Consider the following 15,250-nt stretch of genomic DNA (forward strand, 5'->3'; position numbering starts at 1 on the left):
TCTAGTCACAAAAAAGGGAGGTGGGGAGAAGAAAAAGAGGAAAAAGAGAAAAAAAACACACACACACACAAAATATATATATATAAAATAAAACCAGAAGAAAATAATGCAGCACCAGCAAAAATAGGACTGAATACAGTAGTCTCTAATCACAAAAAAAGGGAGAGGGGGGCGGAGAAGAAAAAGAGGAAGAAAAAAAAAATCTGTAGCTTAGTATAAGTATGTCTTTAATGTCTTAAGTGTCTTTCAGTCACTTCTGCCCTCCTCTTCTTGTTGTTAGGTGATGTCGAGTCAATTTGACCTTTAGCGAACCTGTATAGGGTTTCTGAGGAGCAGCTGGTAAGCTTGAACCACTGACCTTGCAGTTAAAAAGGCTTTGTAGTGTGGCGCCTTAACCCACAGCACTACACCAGGACTCCTCTCAAACCAGTGAATAAACGCATACCAAATGGGACACATATCCAAGTCTCAGCTTGGCCTGAGTGTACGGGTTCCTGGCAGAGGAAACCACCAGCGGTGAGGGTGGGTCATGGCCACTCAGCTAAACCCCTACCTCTATTCACCTGAATGGAGGTGGGCAAACAGTGAGCACACCAATTACCTGACACCAAAGAAAAAAATAAATCAGAGCCATGCAAAATTGACAAAGTATACTGTGCACCTTTTTTCCCAAGGCTCCCGCGGTGTGTTTCCGTGGTGTCTCTGCGACCCCTATTTTGTCCCGCCGCTTGGTCTCGCCCAGGATGTTGGCTCAGGCTTCCGAGCCCGGCAGATTCAAAACTATGTGACTTTTTACTTCAGCTCCAAATTCCACAGGCTATAAGCCTTCAAACCTTTAAACTATTCGTATCTCTGTGGGTCTGAGTTTTGGAGCTCTGTCCTGCCTCTTTTTTGCCTGGAATTCTGAGTTATTGCTGACAGCAACCTTCACTACACCTTTACCTTAGCCGCCATCAAGCCCCACCATTTATGTTTTTGAACAAAGGTATTTACAATGAAGAAGTCATTCATCTTGCAAAATTCTATCATGTGATCTTCAGCATCATTTCCATCTACAAGGCTATATTTCTTACTAGTGAGTTAATTGCATGTTTGATCAATTTTAAAATAAAGAACTTGGTTGAATTCTTCAGTTTCATCCTCCCTGTTTTTAGTGGTTAGTGTATAAATTTGAAAAATAGTGCTATTAATTGGTATTCCTTGTAAGTGTATGGATATTATCCTATCACAGAAGAATTGCACTTCAAGATAGATCTCAAAATGTTCTTTTTGATAATGAATGTGACACTATTCCTCTTCAACTTGTCTTTTCCTGCATAGTAAATCATATAACTGTGGGATTTAAAGTGGCCAATACTAGTTCGTTTCAGTCTATTAATGCCTAAGATATCAGTCTTTATGCATTCCATGCCACTTTTTTTTTAAATTGTGAATTGAGTGATAGTTTATATGGAAGGACATCAGTTTTACACTCATTGTTTCATTGCATGGATCACAATCTCCTCCATGCACATCATTCAACAGTATTTGCTTCTACTCCCTCTGGGTTTTGTTTTGTTTTGTTTTGGATGTGCACAAAAACACTTGGGAATTTATAGTCATTTAAACAACCAAAGGGCACATTTTGCAAGCCTGCCTCTTGACTGCAAGCACACAGCCTTTCTCTTTAGTCTAGAGTCCTCAGCTGTTCTGTTTCTCCATGACCTCCATCTCTGGTGTCACTTCTTCTCTGGATAAGTTCCCGCATTCCACTCATGCTCTTCTCCCTTGATAGACCTAGGGTCCTCTGTTCCTAAACTGTACTACTCCCCACTTTTTGTTATGGAACTTATACCTTTACTGTTGTGACAGTCACAATTAGGATAACAATTACTCACTATTCAATCATAAGAATCTTATACCCATATCTTTTCACCAGAGCCATCTAGACAAGATGAGAATTGTTTAAAGACGATTCTGCCTTCACCTGAACACTCAGAAACTAAACTCCTTCTTGAAATCTTATAAGCCAGTCACTTTGTGCTTTTATAGACCCCCTATATTAGGTTGTTGTTGTTAAGTGCCATGGAGTCGGTTCCGACTCAAAGTGACCCAGCACAGGGTTTCTGAGGTTGTAAATCTTTACAAGAGCAGAATGCCTCATCTTTCTCTTACGGAACAGCTGGTATTTTTGAATTGCTGACCTTGCAATTCATAGCCCAATTCGTAACCACTATGCTACTTAATGTTTAAGGTGTCTGTCCGTATGAACCCTGTATATAGAGGGGATAGGATTGACACTTGATGTGAAGACACCTTCTCTCTCAGTTGGTATTTTGAATTACAACATCCATAAGTATAGGTCAAGTTTCCTTTATCAAAAAACTTTTTTTTTTTTTTTTTCAATCTTCCTCTAGTTGAGTTCTGATCATCAATGTTAGGTAAAATGGGTATTATCTACAAATTTGGACATTCTTGTGCATGTCCCCTCACTTCATATTAGCTGCATGGTTCACTGTCAGATCTAGGCCTCCCAGGCTATGTCCTTGGGTATCCTTACCCCAGGTCTCACCACACTTAGGACCAAACAGCCCTTCCTCTTCTCTCTTTAATCTCCAAGTCAACGGGTGTTTATGGAATGAGGTTGAACTCAGCCCATTTCTTCATTGCTGCCTTTCCCCACTTGTACTCACCAGTAGACCAGCATGGTCACCTGCAAGCTTACATGGCTGCTTATATGTTCTCTTTGAGGTTCTGTCTTAGAGAGGCGTTTTTCCTGAAGGGACTTGAATGCTTACCTTAATGGCTCCTCAGTGAACAACTTGTTTGTGTTTGTGGTAGCCAATCAAACTGTCATTTTTGATTTTTTTTTTTTTTTTCTTTCCTGCTGGTCTCTCTTACAAGAAGTATCTTCTGTTCCTCTAGCTGTTCCAGGCTGGTTTTCTTGTCCTTTCAAGTAGGAATGTACCACCTCAGAAGGTTTAGGATGGTGCTCAGGATTCCACATAAGGTCCTATAAACTACAAAGGCTCTGAAGCAAAGTTATTTCACTGGGGAAGTTCTTCAACACATTTTAGGTATTCCAATCCATTATAGGCTAAAGACAGGTGTATTGGATTTCTGTAATCATGTTTCCTGATATTACTTTTTATCCTTCTCAAGTGTTTATTTTACAATAGTAGTCAAGGGAAACCAATATTCATAAGACAGTCAAACATCTAAACATTATTTCCCCATGTTTACCCATTCATACCATGACTGAATCCTTGTATCACAGAGCCCTGTTGGTCCAAGTCTGAGCATACATAACTATTTAACTCTGTCCCATTCAGTCCATGCAAGCCTGCCTCAGTCTTCCCCTATTTATTTGTTCTTCCATCCCCTTGTCTTCTTATGTATTGCCTTCCCCAACACCTGAACTAGCATTTGTCTATCTCCTACACTGTGCCCTACTGCCCTCACCCTCACTGCTGCCACCTCCCCCGAACCAGCAAATAACCCCCCCCCCCACCTTTTAGTATGGGTATCTTTTCTTAATCTTTTACAATAATGGTCTTATGCAATATTTGTCCTTTTGTGACTGACTAATTTCATTCAGCATAATGTCCTCAAAGTTCATCCATGTTATGCGGTGGCTTTCAGCTTCCTTGTTATTCTTCAAGGTAGCATAATATTCCTTTGTGTGTGTGTACCAAAGTATGTTTATCCATTCTTCCATTAATGGGCACCTAAGCTGTCTCCATCTTTTTGCTGCTATTCACTATTGTGAATAGTACTACTATGAACATTGGTGTGCATATATCTACTAGTCTTCTGGCTCATATTTCTTGTGGATATATAACAAATAGAGGAATTTCTGGATCATAAGGTATTTCTAATTCCTTCTTTCTGAGGAAGTGCCATACTGTTTTCCAGAGTGATTGGACCATTTTCCATTTCCAGCAGCAATGTAGGAGGGTCCCATTCTCTCCATGTCTTTGCCATCATTTATTGTCCTCAACTATTTTAAACTTCATTGTTATTGCTAGTGTGAGATGATATCTCATTTTTGTTTTGATTTGCATTTCTCTCATGACTAATTATCTTGGATATTTTTCATATGTTTAATGGCTGCCTGAATCTCTTCCTTGGTAAAGTGTCTGTTCATGTCCTGTTTCCATTTTTTAAATTGGGTTATTTTTCTTTTTCTTGTAGAGGTGTTGTAATTCCCTAAAGATTTTAGAAATTAGTCCATTGTTTGATGTGTCATTGCACAATTTCCCCCCCATTTTGTGGGTTCATTTTTTACTCTTTTTGTGAAATCTTTTGATGCACATAAGTTTCTATATTTCAGTTATGTCCCCATCATCAATTTTATCTTCTTTACTTTGTATAATTTTCACAATGTTTGGCACTCTGTATATACCTTGTATTAGAGTCCTTAAATTTATCCCTATTTTTTCGTTGATGACCTTTATAATTCTAAGATTCATATTTAAGTTTTTAATGTACATTGACTTGGTTTTTATATGGTATGAGGTAAAGGTCTTGTTTCAAAATTTTGCATATCGATTTTCAGTTCTGCAAGCACCATATGTTGAAGAGACTATCTTCCCCACTCAGTGTACTTTGACCCTTTGTCAAAGATCAGTTGGCTGTATGTGGATGAGTTAATTTCTGGATTCTCAATTCTATTCCATTGATGTATGTATATTAAATTGTACCAGTAGCAGGTTGTTTTGATCACTGTAGCCATGTAGTTAATTTTGAAATCAGGGAGTGACAGGATTCCAACTTTGATCCTCTTCTTAACAATATTTTGCTTATCCTGCATCTCTTTCCAATCCATATAAAATTTGCGATTTTTCCCCCCTCTTTCTAAAGTGTGTCGTTGGAATCTGTATTGCAATTGTGTGATATGTGTAAATGTCTTTGGGTAGTATTGACATTTTCACAATGTTAAGTCTTCCTATCCAGGAGCATAGTGTATTCTTCCATTTTTGTAAGTTTCTTTTGGTGTCTTGTATTGATGTTTTGTAGTTTTCTTTGTATAAGTCCTTGTTTTCTCTGGTTACATTTGTTCCTAAATATTTCAGCATTTGGGCAGCTATTGTAAATGGCATTGCTTTCCTTATTTCTTTTTCAGCATTATCTTTATTAGTATACAGGAATCCAACTGATTTTTTTGTGTGGTGATCTTGTACCCTGCCACTTTGCTGAATCTTGCAATGAGGTCTAATGATTTTTTTTTTTTTTTGCTGTGTCTTTTGTTTGTTTGTTTGTTTATGTATAAGATCATATCATCTGCAAATACAGAGAGTTTTACTTCCTCTTTGCCAATTTGGATACCTTTAATTTCACTATCTTGCCTTATAGCTCTTGCTAAGACTCCCAACACAATATTGGTTAGGAGGAGTGATAAAAGGCATGCTTCAGACATCTGGATCCTGTTCGCAAAAGGGAGGTTTTACGTTTCTCGCCATTGAGAATGATGTTGGCTGTTGGTTTTGTATATATGCTCTTAACTATGTTGAGAAGTTTCCCTTCAATTCCTACTTGTTGAGAGCTTTTATCAGGAATGGATGTTGGATCTTATGCCTTTGCTGCATCAATAAATATGATTATGTGGTTCTTTTACTTTTTAAATTTATATAATGGCCTACATTGGTTGCTTTTCTAAAGTTGAATGATCCTTGCATCACTGATATGGATCTCACTCGGTCATGATGTATTATTTTTTCAGTGTGTTGTTGAATTCTTAGGTAGGATTTTGTTGAGAAATTTTGCTCTATATTCATGAGGGATATTGGTCTATAATTTTCTTTCTTAAAGATGTCATTACCTGGTTTTGATATAAGGGTTATGCTTTAAAGATAAAATGTATTAGGACATTTTACATCCTCTTCTATATTCTGTAACAATTTGGGTAGAATTAGTGACAGCTATTCCCTGATTGTTTGGTAAAATTCACCAGTGAAGCTATCTGGACCTGGGGTGTTTTGGAAGACCTCATCAATTTCTTCCTTTGTTATAGTTCAAGTATTTCTACTTCACTGTGTAAGTTTAGGTAGGCCATGCTTTTCTAAAAATGTTTCCATCTCCTCTAGGTTTTCAAATATGAGGGAGTAGAACTCTTCATACAATACTATTATCCTTTTTTTTTTTTTTAGTTTTTATTGTGAATTATGTGAATTTACATGGGAGAACATCAGTTTTACATTCATCCTATAGTATTTCATTCATTTCATTGCAATTATTACATTCCCCTCCATGCATCATCAAATAACCAAAGGGTACACCCCACAGGCCCATCTCCTGGCTGCCAGCACATAGCCCCTCTCCCTCCCTGAGTACAGTATCTCCAGCCACTCCATTTGTCCACATCATCCTCTCTGTCTCCATCACTTCTGTCACTGCCTCTCTGGGTAGGATCCCACTCTCAACTCTTCTCATTTGATGGTCCAAGGGACCTGTGCTCCTGGGCTGCAAAATCAATCACTGCCCTCCTCTTGTCAGAAAACATTTACCTATACATTTCCTACCCTCACAGTCAGTCCTGATGGCAATTAATCACTATTGTACCATGAGAGTCTTATCCCCATTTCCTTTCACCAGCCTGGTCACAACAGATTGGAAATCATTCAATGGAGATTCTACCTACCCCTTCCCCTTCTGGAACTAGGCTCCCTCTAGAAAGCTTGTAAGCCAGTCACTTCTTGCCTTTATAGCCCCCCACCCATTTTGTGTAGCCAGTGTCTAAGTTGCCCATCCCTGTCAACCCTGTATACCAAGGGGGTGGGAGTGATCCTTGCTGTAAAGATTTGTTCCCTTTTTTGGGCTACTATATCCACAAATATAGGTAAAGTTCACCAAATTGTAGCAGGTTACTCTTTTTTCCCCCTCTTCTTCCTTCTTCTAGCCGAGATCTGATCATCCTGCCATCAAAGCCAGGTCAAGTGGGTACTATCTACAAGTATGGGTGTTCTGGCCACTTCACTGCCTCTGGCACCAGGAGTCTCCGGGTCTTACCGTACTGCTTGCCATCCAGGTCTCCACCTGGGTTCACAGGGGTGAATTGCTGTTTCTTTCCCCATCTTACCTTATCAGTGACCAACGTGGTCAATAGCCAGACCACATGCCTGCTAATGTATTCCCCTTGAGTCTTAGTCTTGGAAGGGAGTTTGCTCTGAGGGGCCCAATCACTTGCCTTGATGGCTCCCGGGTGAACAGCTTACTTGTTTTTGTAATAATCAATCAGACTGCTGTTATTGTTTCAGATTTTTCCTGCTGGTCTTTCTTTCACGAATTATCTTCAGTTCTTCTAGCTGTTCCAGGCTAGTCTGCTTGTCCTTTCCAGTGGAAATTTCCTACCTCACTCAGTTCTGGATGTGGTTCTAGATTCCACCAATGGTCTTGTGCAATGTAAAGGATTTACAGGAAGCCTCTTTCACTGGGCAACTTATAGCCCACTTTAAGGTATTTCAGTCAGTGGTAGGCTGAAGACGGACTTACAAGCTTTCTGTAGTGATGTTTCTGGCTATTCTCCTCCACCCCCCGCCCCTGCTCAAGTGTCTATTTTAAAATGGTAGGCAAGGGAAACCAAGATTCAAAAGACAGCCAGTACCTTAACATTATTCTCCTCTTTTAGCACTTCAAACCATGCCTCAATCCCAGTATCCCAGAGCCCTGTTGTTCCAAGGTTGTGCATACATCATCATTTACCTCTATCCCACTTAGCCTATGAGAACTTGTCTAATTGTTCTCTCATCTGCCTTGTTCTTCCATTCCCCTCCCCCTTCTTGTTTATTGTCCATCCCCCCACACACACACCTCCAGCACCCAAACTATCCTGTGTCTATTCCCTACCCTGTGCTCTATCTTCCCTTCTCTCCCTCCCCTCCTCTTATCCCAGTGGTTAGCAATTGCATATATAATTTTTTTTCTCCTTTTAGGGTGACTTCTCTTTTTTAGTCTTTTGTGATAATGGTCCTATGCAGTATTTCTGTTTTTGTGACTGACTAATTTCACTCAGCATAATATCCTCAAGATTCATCCACGTTATGCAGTGCCTTGCAGCTTCCTTGTTGTTCCTCAAGGTAGCATAGAATTCCATTGTGTGTATTTACCAGTTTGTTTATCCATTCTTCAATTGATGGGCACTTAGACTGTCTCCCTATTTTGCTATTGTAAATAGTGCTGCTATGAACATTGGTGTGCCTATATCTACTCATGTTATGGCTCGTATTACTTGTGGGTAAATACCAAGTAGAGGAATTGCTGGATCATAAAGTTTTTCTATTTCCAATATTCTGAGGAAGCGTCAAATTGCTTCCAGAGTGGTTGGACCATTTTGCAATCCCACCAATATAGGAGGGTCCCAGACAGTGAATAAGGAGGATCGTAGAAGAATTGATGCCTTTGATTTGCGGTGTTGGAGGAGAATACTGAAAGTGCCATGGACTGCCAAAAGAACCAATAGATCTGTTTTGGAAGAAGTGCAGCCAGAGTGCTCCTTGGAGGCCAGGATGGCTAAGCTTCGTCTCTCCTACTTTGGACATATTGTCTGGAGGAAACAATCATTGGAGAAGGATGTCATGCTGGGTAGGGTGGAGGGTCAGAGAAAAAGAGGAAGACCCCCAACGAGATGGATCAGCCAGGTGGCATCATTGATGGACTCAAGTGTGGCAGCGGTGGTGAGGTTGGCCCAGGATCGGACATTGTTTCGTTCTGCTGTGCATGGGGTCGCTATGAGTCGGTTCCAACTCGATGGCACCTGACAACAACAACAACAACAACAGTCTCTCCACATCCTAGCCAGCATTTATTGTCCTCTACTTTTTTGATCTTTGCTATTATTGGTGGTGTGAGATGATGTGTCATTGTTGTTTTGATTTGCATCTCTCTGATGGCTAGTAATTGTGAACATTTGTTCATATGTTTGTTGGCTGCCCTGATCTCCTCCTTGCTGAAGTGTCTGTTCATGACCTGTACCCATTTTTTAGTTGGGTTATTTGTCTTTTTCTTGTAGAGGAGTTGTAGTTTCCTATATATTTTAGAAATGAGTCCTTTGTCTGATAGGTCATTGCAAAAGTTTTTTTCTCATTCTGTGGGTTCGCTTTTTACTCTTTTGGTGAAGTCTTTTAATGCACATAACTTTTTAATTTTTACTATGTCCCAATCATCTACTTTGCCTACTTTTGTTTGTGTAATTTTCAAATGTTTTGTAGTCTGCTTATGCTCTGTATTAGGCCCTCACATTTGTCCCTATGTTTTCATTGATGACCTTCATAATTTGGGGATTCACATTTAGGTCTTTAATCCATGATGAGTTGGTTTTTGTATAAGGTGTGAGGTAAAGGTCTTGATTCAATCTTTTGCATGTCACTTTCCAGTTCTGCCAGCACCATCTGTTAAAGAGACTATCTCCTTCCCATGCGTCATACCTAGGCTCTTGGTCGAAAATTAGTTAGCTGTATGTGGATGGGTTAATTTTTGAATTTTCGATTCTGTTCCATTTATCAATGTATCTTTCATTGCACCAGTACCAGGCTGCTTTGACCACTGTAATTGGGTGTGAGAGGCCTCCAACCTTGTTCATCTTCTTAAGTAGTGCTTTGCTTATCTGGCATCTCTTTCCTTTCTATATAAAGTTTCTAGTTGTCTTTTCCATCTCTTTGAAGAATGTCCTTGGAATTTGGATTGGGATTTCATTATATGTATAAATTGCTTTGGGCAGTATTGACATTTTCATAGTGTTGAGTCTTCCTATCCAGGAACATGGTATCTTCTTCCACTTTTATAAGTCTCTTTTGGTTTCTTGTAGTAATGTTTTGTAATTTTCTTTGTATAGGTCCTTTGTTTCTCTGGTTACATTTATTCCTAAATATTTCATCCTTTGGGCAGCTATTGTAAATGGTATTGCTTTCCTAATGGCCATTTCAGCACTGTCATTGTTACTCTAGAGGAATCCAACTGATTTTTGTATGTTGATCTTATACCCTGCCAATTTGCTGAATCTACCACTGATGTCTAGTAGTTTTTTAAGTGAGTCTTTTGTGTTTTCTATGTATAGGATCATATCATCTGTAAATAGAGAGAGTTTTATTTCCTCTTTTCCAGTATGGATGCCTTTAATTTCCTTATCTTGCCGTATGGCTTTGGCTAAGACTTCCAAAATGATATTGAATAGGAGTGGTGTTAAAGGACATGCTTGTCTGGTTCCCATTCCCTGAATGAAGGCTTTAAGTTTCTTTTCATTGAGAGTAATGTTGGCTTTGATGTTGTATATATGCTGTTAATTATGTTGAAGAATTTCCTTTCAATTCTACTTTGTTGAGTGTTTTCATCAGGAATGGATGCTGGATATTGTCAAATGCCTTTTCTGCAACAATTGATATGTGGTTCTTTTCCATTTTCTTATTTATATGGTGGATTACATTGATTATTTTTCTAATGTTGAACCATCCTTACATTCCTCTGATGAAACCCACTTGGTCATGATGCATTATTTTTTTGATGTGGTGCTGGATACTGTGTTTTGTTTTGTTTTTTTAGAATGAGGGATATTGGTCTATAATTTTCTTTCTTAGCGATATCCTTCCCTGATTTTGGTATGAGGATTATGCTTACTTCATAAAAAATATTAGGAAGTTTTCCATCCTCTTCTATATTCTGGAATAGTTTGAATACAATTGGTGACAGCTCTCCTCTGAATGTTTGTTAGAACTCACCAGTGAAGCCATCTGGGCCTGGACTTCTTTTGTTTGGGAGTGTTTTTTTATGACCTGAATAATTTCTTCTTTTGTTATGGGTCTGTTCAAGTTTTCTACTTCACTCTGTGTAAGATTAAGTAGGTCATGATTTTCTGAAAATATAGCCATCTCTTCTAAGTTTTCGAATTTGTTGGAGTATAACTCTTCATAGTATTCTCTTATTATCCTTTTGATTTCGTTTGGTTCCATTTTGACATCACCCATGTGGTTTCTAATGTGAGTTATTTGTGTCTTCTCCCTCTTTTCTTTTGTTAGTTTTGCCAATGGTTTGTCAATTTTATTAACCCCTTCAAAGAACCAGCTTCTTGTCCTGTTGATGCTTTCTATAGTTTTTTGTTTGTTTGTTTTCTCTCATTTATTTCTGCTCTAATCTTTATTATTTATTTTCTTTTGGTGACTGTATGTTCCCTCTGTTGTTCTGTTTCTAATTGGTGTAGATGTCATGTTAATGTGTTAATTTTGATTATTCCTTCTTTGGGGATATGTGCATTTATCACAATAAATTGTCCTCTCAGCACCACTTTCACCATGTCCCAAAATTTTTGGTATGTTGTGTTTTCATTCTTGTGTGTTTCTAGGAACTTTGTGAATTCACATTAATTTTTTCTTTTACCCAGTAGCTTTTCAGCAGGGTGTTATTCAGTTTCCATGTATTAGACTTTCTGAAAAAATGCTTTGTAGTATTTTGATGTTTTAAATTTACAGAGGTTTACCTTGTGGCCTAAAACATAGTCAATTATGGAGAATGTTTGATTGGCACTGGAGAAGAATGTATATTGTGCTGTTTTGGGTTAAGTCCTCTGTACACATCTATGAAGACAAGTTAGTTGATTCTGCTGTTTATTTCCTCTGTAACTTTGTCAAGTTTCTTTCGGGTTGTTCTGTCCCTTCTCAAAATGGTGTATTAAAATCTCCAACTATAATTGTAGATTTAGCTATTTCTTTCTTCAATTCTATTAAGGTTTGCTTCATATATCTGGGTGTTCTTTCATTGGGAGTGTAGATATTTATTATGGTTATGTCGTCTTGCTCAATTGACCCTTTGATCATGAGATAGTGTCCGTCTTTATCTCTTACGTTGGCTTTTGTCTTAAAGTTTACTTTATCAGAGATTAGTATTGCCACTCCTGATTGCTTATTGTTGCAGTTAGTTTGGTATATATTTTTTCCATCCTTTAACTTTTAGTCTGTTTTTGTCTTTGTGTGGAAGGTGTGTCTCTTGCAGGTAGGATATTGAAGGGTTTTCTTTTCTTACTTATTCTGCTACTCTCTATCTCTTCATTGGTGTAATTTATCCATTGACATTAATTGTCATTTTTGGTAGGTATGAATTAATTTTTGCCTTTATCTTAATTTTTGTTAGTGTTGTTTGTTTCTTTGTTCTGCATGCCTTCTTGTGTTGAATTTGTGTTTTTTTTGTGTTATTTCTTGTCGGTTTCTTCTTAGTTTACATGTTTGCTTCTTCGGCTTGGAAGTCCATTTTCATGGTAAGTTGTGAAGTATTAACTTTCTTTGGGGTTACCTTATAGTCTTTTAACTTTTCCCTCCATTTAAGACAATCTATTGTATCCTGTTACCCACCTCACCTCCTCAACACCTGGATCTCTGCTCCTACCTTTTTCCCTTCTTTGGTATTGTTATTATTTTGACCTTCAGTTGACCTCCCAGCTCCTTTGAATTCATTGTTGTAATTTTGTTCTGTCCTGGACTCTTCTATCCATTGTCTGAGTTTCAGGTGGTGTTGCCACACCTGTCAATCTCTGGTTGTTGTTTGTTCTTGTTGGTTTTCAGTCCAAAGAACTCCCTTTAGGACCTTTTGAAGTGCTTGATTGGCTTTGCCAAAATCTCTTAGCTTCAGTTTATCCTGGAATGTTTTGATTGCATCATCGTATTCTATTAAAAGTTTCCTGGATAGATACTTGGTAGGCAATTTTTTTTTCTTTTAGGATTTTTTATATTTCTCCCCATTGCCTTCTTTCCCTCATTGTTTATGCTGAGAAGTCAGACCTTAATCTTATTTTCTTGTCTTTGTAAGTAACACTTCTCTTTTCCATGGCTGCTTTTAGGATTCTCTCCTTTTCTTTGATTTTGGAGATATCAAAAGTTTACTATTATGTCTTGGTGATTTTCTTTTGGGGTCTATCCTTCCTGGGGTTAGTTCGGCTTCTTGAATGTTTATCTTCTCATCCTTCAAGATGTTAGGGAAATTTTCTTCGAGAAGCTCTTCAACGATCTCTTCTGTAGACTTCTCTGATTCTTCCTGTTCTGGAATGCCAATAATTCTTATTTTGTTCCTCTTCATGTTATCCAGCATGAATCTTAGACTCTCTTCAGTTTTTTGTTTTTTTGGTGTCCTTTTTTGTTCTTGCTCTTTTATCTTAGCAATATTGTGACATTTGTCTACCAGCTCGTTGGTTCTGGCTTCCATCTCTTCCATTCTACTTCTTTCCTCTTTCAGTATTTTGTCTATATCTGATATTTTATTATTAATCATCTGGATCTCTTTTTGCAGGTTTTGAATTATTTCCAATGCTGTATCGATCTTGTTTGTTTGCGCTTGTATAACTTTCTAGACTTCTTCCTTGTTTTCCTCCACCCCTTTTCACAGCATTTGAGTTTGTTTTCATATCATTCTGAATTCCTTCTCAGACAAATCCAAAACCTGTTCTTCTTCTTTTGGAAAGCCTTTGTCTGTCTCCAGCTCATTTGTCTCGGTTACTCTTTTCTGGTTTTTGTCTTTTTTGAGATATTTTGTTGTGTTTTCTTGGTCATTTCCAGTAGTTGTGTATGTTTTTAATGCTTAAATGGACTTTTGTTGCTGTGTTATTAAGCTTACTGTGTGTCTCCTGGTGGATATGATCAGGGATAGGCTTCCCTTTTCACATGTAATTCATAGCAGTTTTTATTGGCTCTTGTCTCAATGGTGGAATATTATGGAGTATGCTTGTAGCTTGGCTTGTAGCATGATTGCTGTCTCTTCTTGGGTAATGTAGGGAAAAAAAATTCCAACTCCAGGAAAAATGTGTTATCAAAAGGACCCAAATCAGAATCAATATAAAAGCAGAGACAAAACCTACCACTTTTAAACAAATATAAAACTGTGGCTGCCTGGCCAGTCGCCTTGCTACACAGGCAGTGTGTATGCACCGTAGAAGCCTCCCGCAATGGGTGATGGTGTTCAATCTCTCAATCCCCTCCTCTAGTCACCACTGTAGAAGTGCACAGATAGATATTTAGAAGTTAATGGGAGAAAGATTGTCTACTATTTTTGTCTCTGAAGGTCAGTTACGTATCTGTGTGTGCACAACATAATTTTCGAAATAGTTGCATCCTTGTATGTTGGGGTTTTACAGATTGTTCATGCGGTTTGTCTGTCAGGCCAAATCTGCTTTTGTCTTGCTGGATAGGCTGGAGTAAAGGGTCCTGTGCAAGTTAACTTTAGGGCTTGGACCCACAGGCAGAAATCATAAGCAGCAGCCAAAGAATTTGCCCTTGGGACCAATGGGATTCTGTCTTTCTGTGCCTGTGGGAAAAATGTGGGCTTGACGCTAGACTTTTTTGGGGGTGTGCACCCACCTGCCTGCAGGTGTCCGGGCTGGGCAAAGAAGGCATGACAGGGGAGAGAGGAAAAAATGTGTAGAATCCCTCCACACCTACTTTTGCAAATGACACAGTGCCACTTTTAGCACTGGTTCACTGTGCTGGTCTGGATGTAGCTCTGCTCTCTGACCTCCACCTGGGTGGGATGGTCACAGAGGGAACTCGTGTCTCGACCATTTCCTAAATCGCAATGTTTTCCTTTATACCGTGATTTTTCCATTGTTGGGTTCCGGGAAACTGATGCCCTGCACCTTATGCTATATCCAGAGCCCTGGCACTGTTCCCTTAAAGCAGCTTCTCTGGGATTTCAGCCCCTCTCCCACGGAGCCTGTCCTACCTGACTGCTGTGCTGCCACCAAAACCAGAAAACTATCCTTTTTATTTTTATTGATTCTTTGGTGACATCAGCCTCCTCATTTTTTATTGCAATTAGTTTGGTATATTTTTGTCCATCCTTTACCTTTTAATCTGTTTTTGTCTTTACTTGTAAGGTGTTTCACTTGCAGACAGCATACTGAAAGACCGTATTTTCTTATCCATTCTGCCAGTCTCCGGCTCTTAACTGCTACACATAATCCGTTGACATTCAATGTAATTATTGATAGGTGCGAATTAACGCTTTGGGTTTTTGTTGTTGTTGTTTGTTTTTTGTGTGTGTAGTGCTGCTGATTTCTTTGTCTGCATTCCTCCCTGTGCTGAGTTCATTGTTGTTGTTTTTTTTTAATGATCAGTTTTGGGGTTTTTTTTCCCCCATAGTTTTAATATTTCCATGTACTTCCTGGATTTTCATTTTCTTGGTGTGTTGTGAGGTATTATTATTATTATTTTTTTTTGAAGCTCCCCTATATTCTATTAACTTTTTCCACTGTTGAAAACAGTCTATATTTTCCTACAATCTACCTGACCTCTTCACCACCTGG

The sequence above is a fragment of the Chrysochloris asiatica genome, unplaced genomic scaffold (genome assembly GCF_000296735.1).
Source record: "Chrysochloris asiatica unplaced genomic scaffold, ChrAsi1.0 scaffold00201, whole genome shotgun sequence".
NCBI lineage: Eukaryota > Metazoa > Chordata > Mammalia > Afrosoricida > Chrysochloridae > Chrysochloris > Chrysochloris asiatica.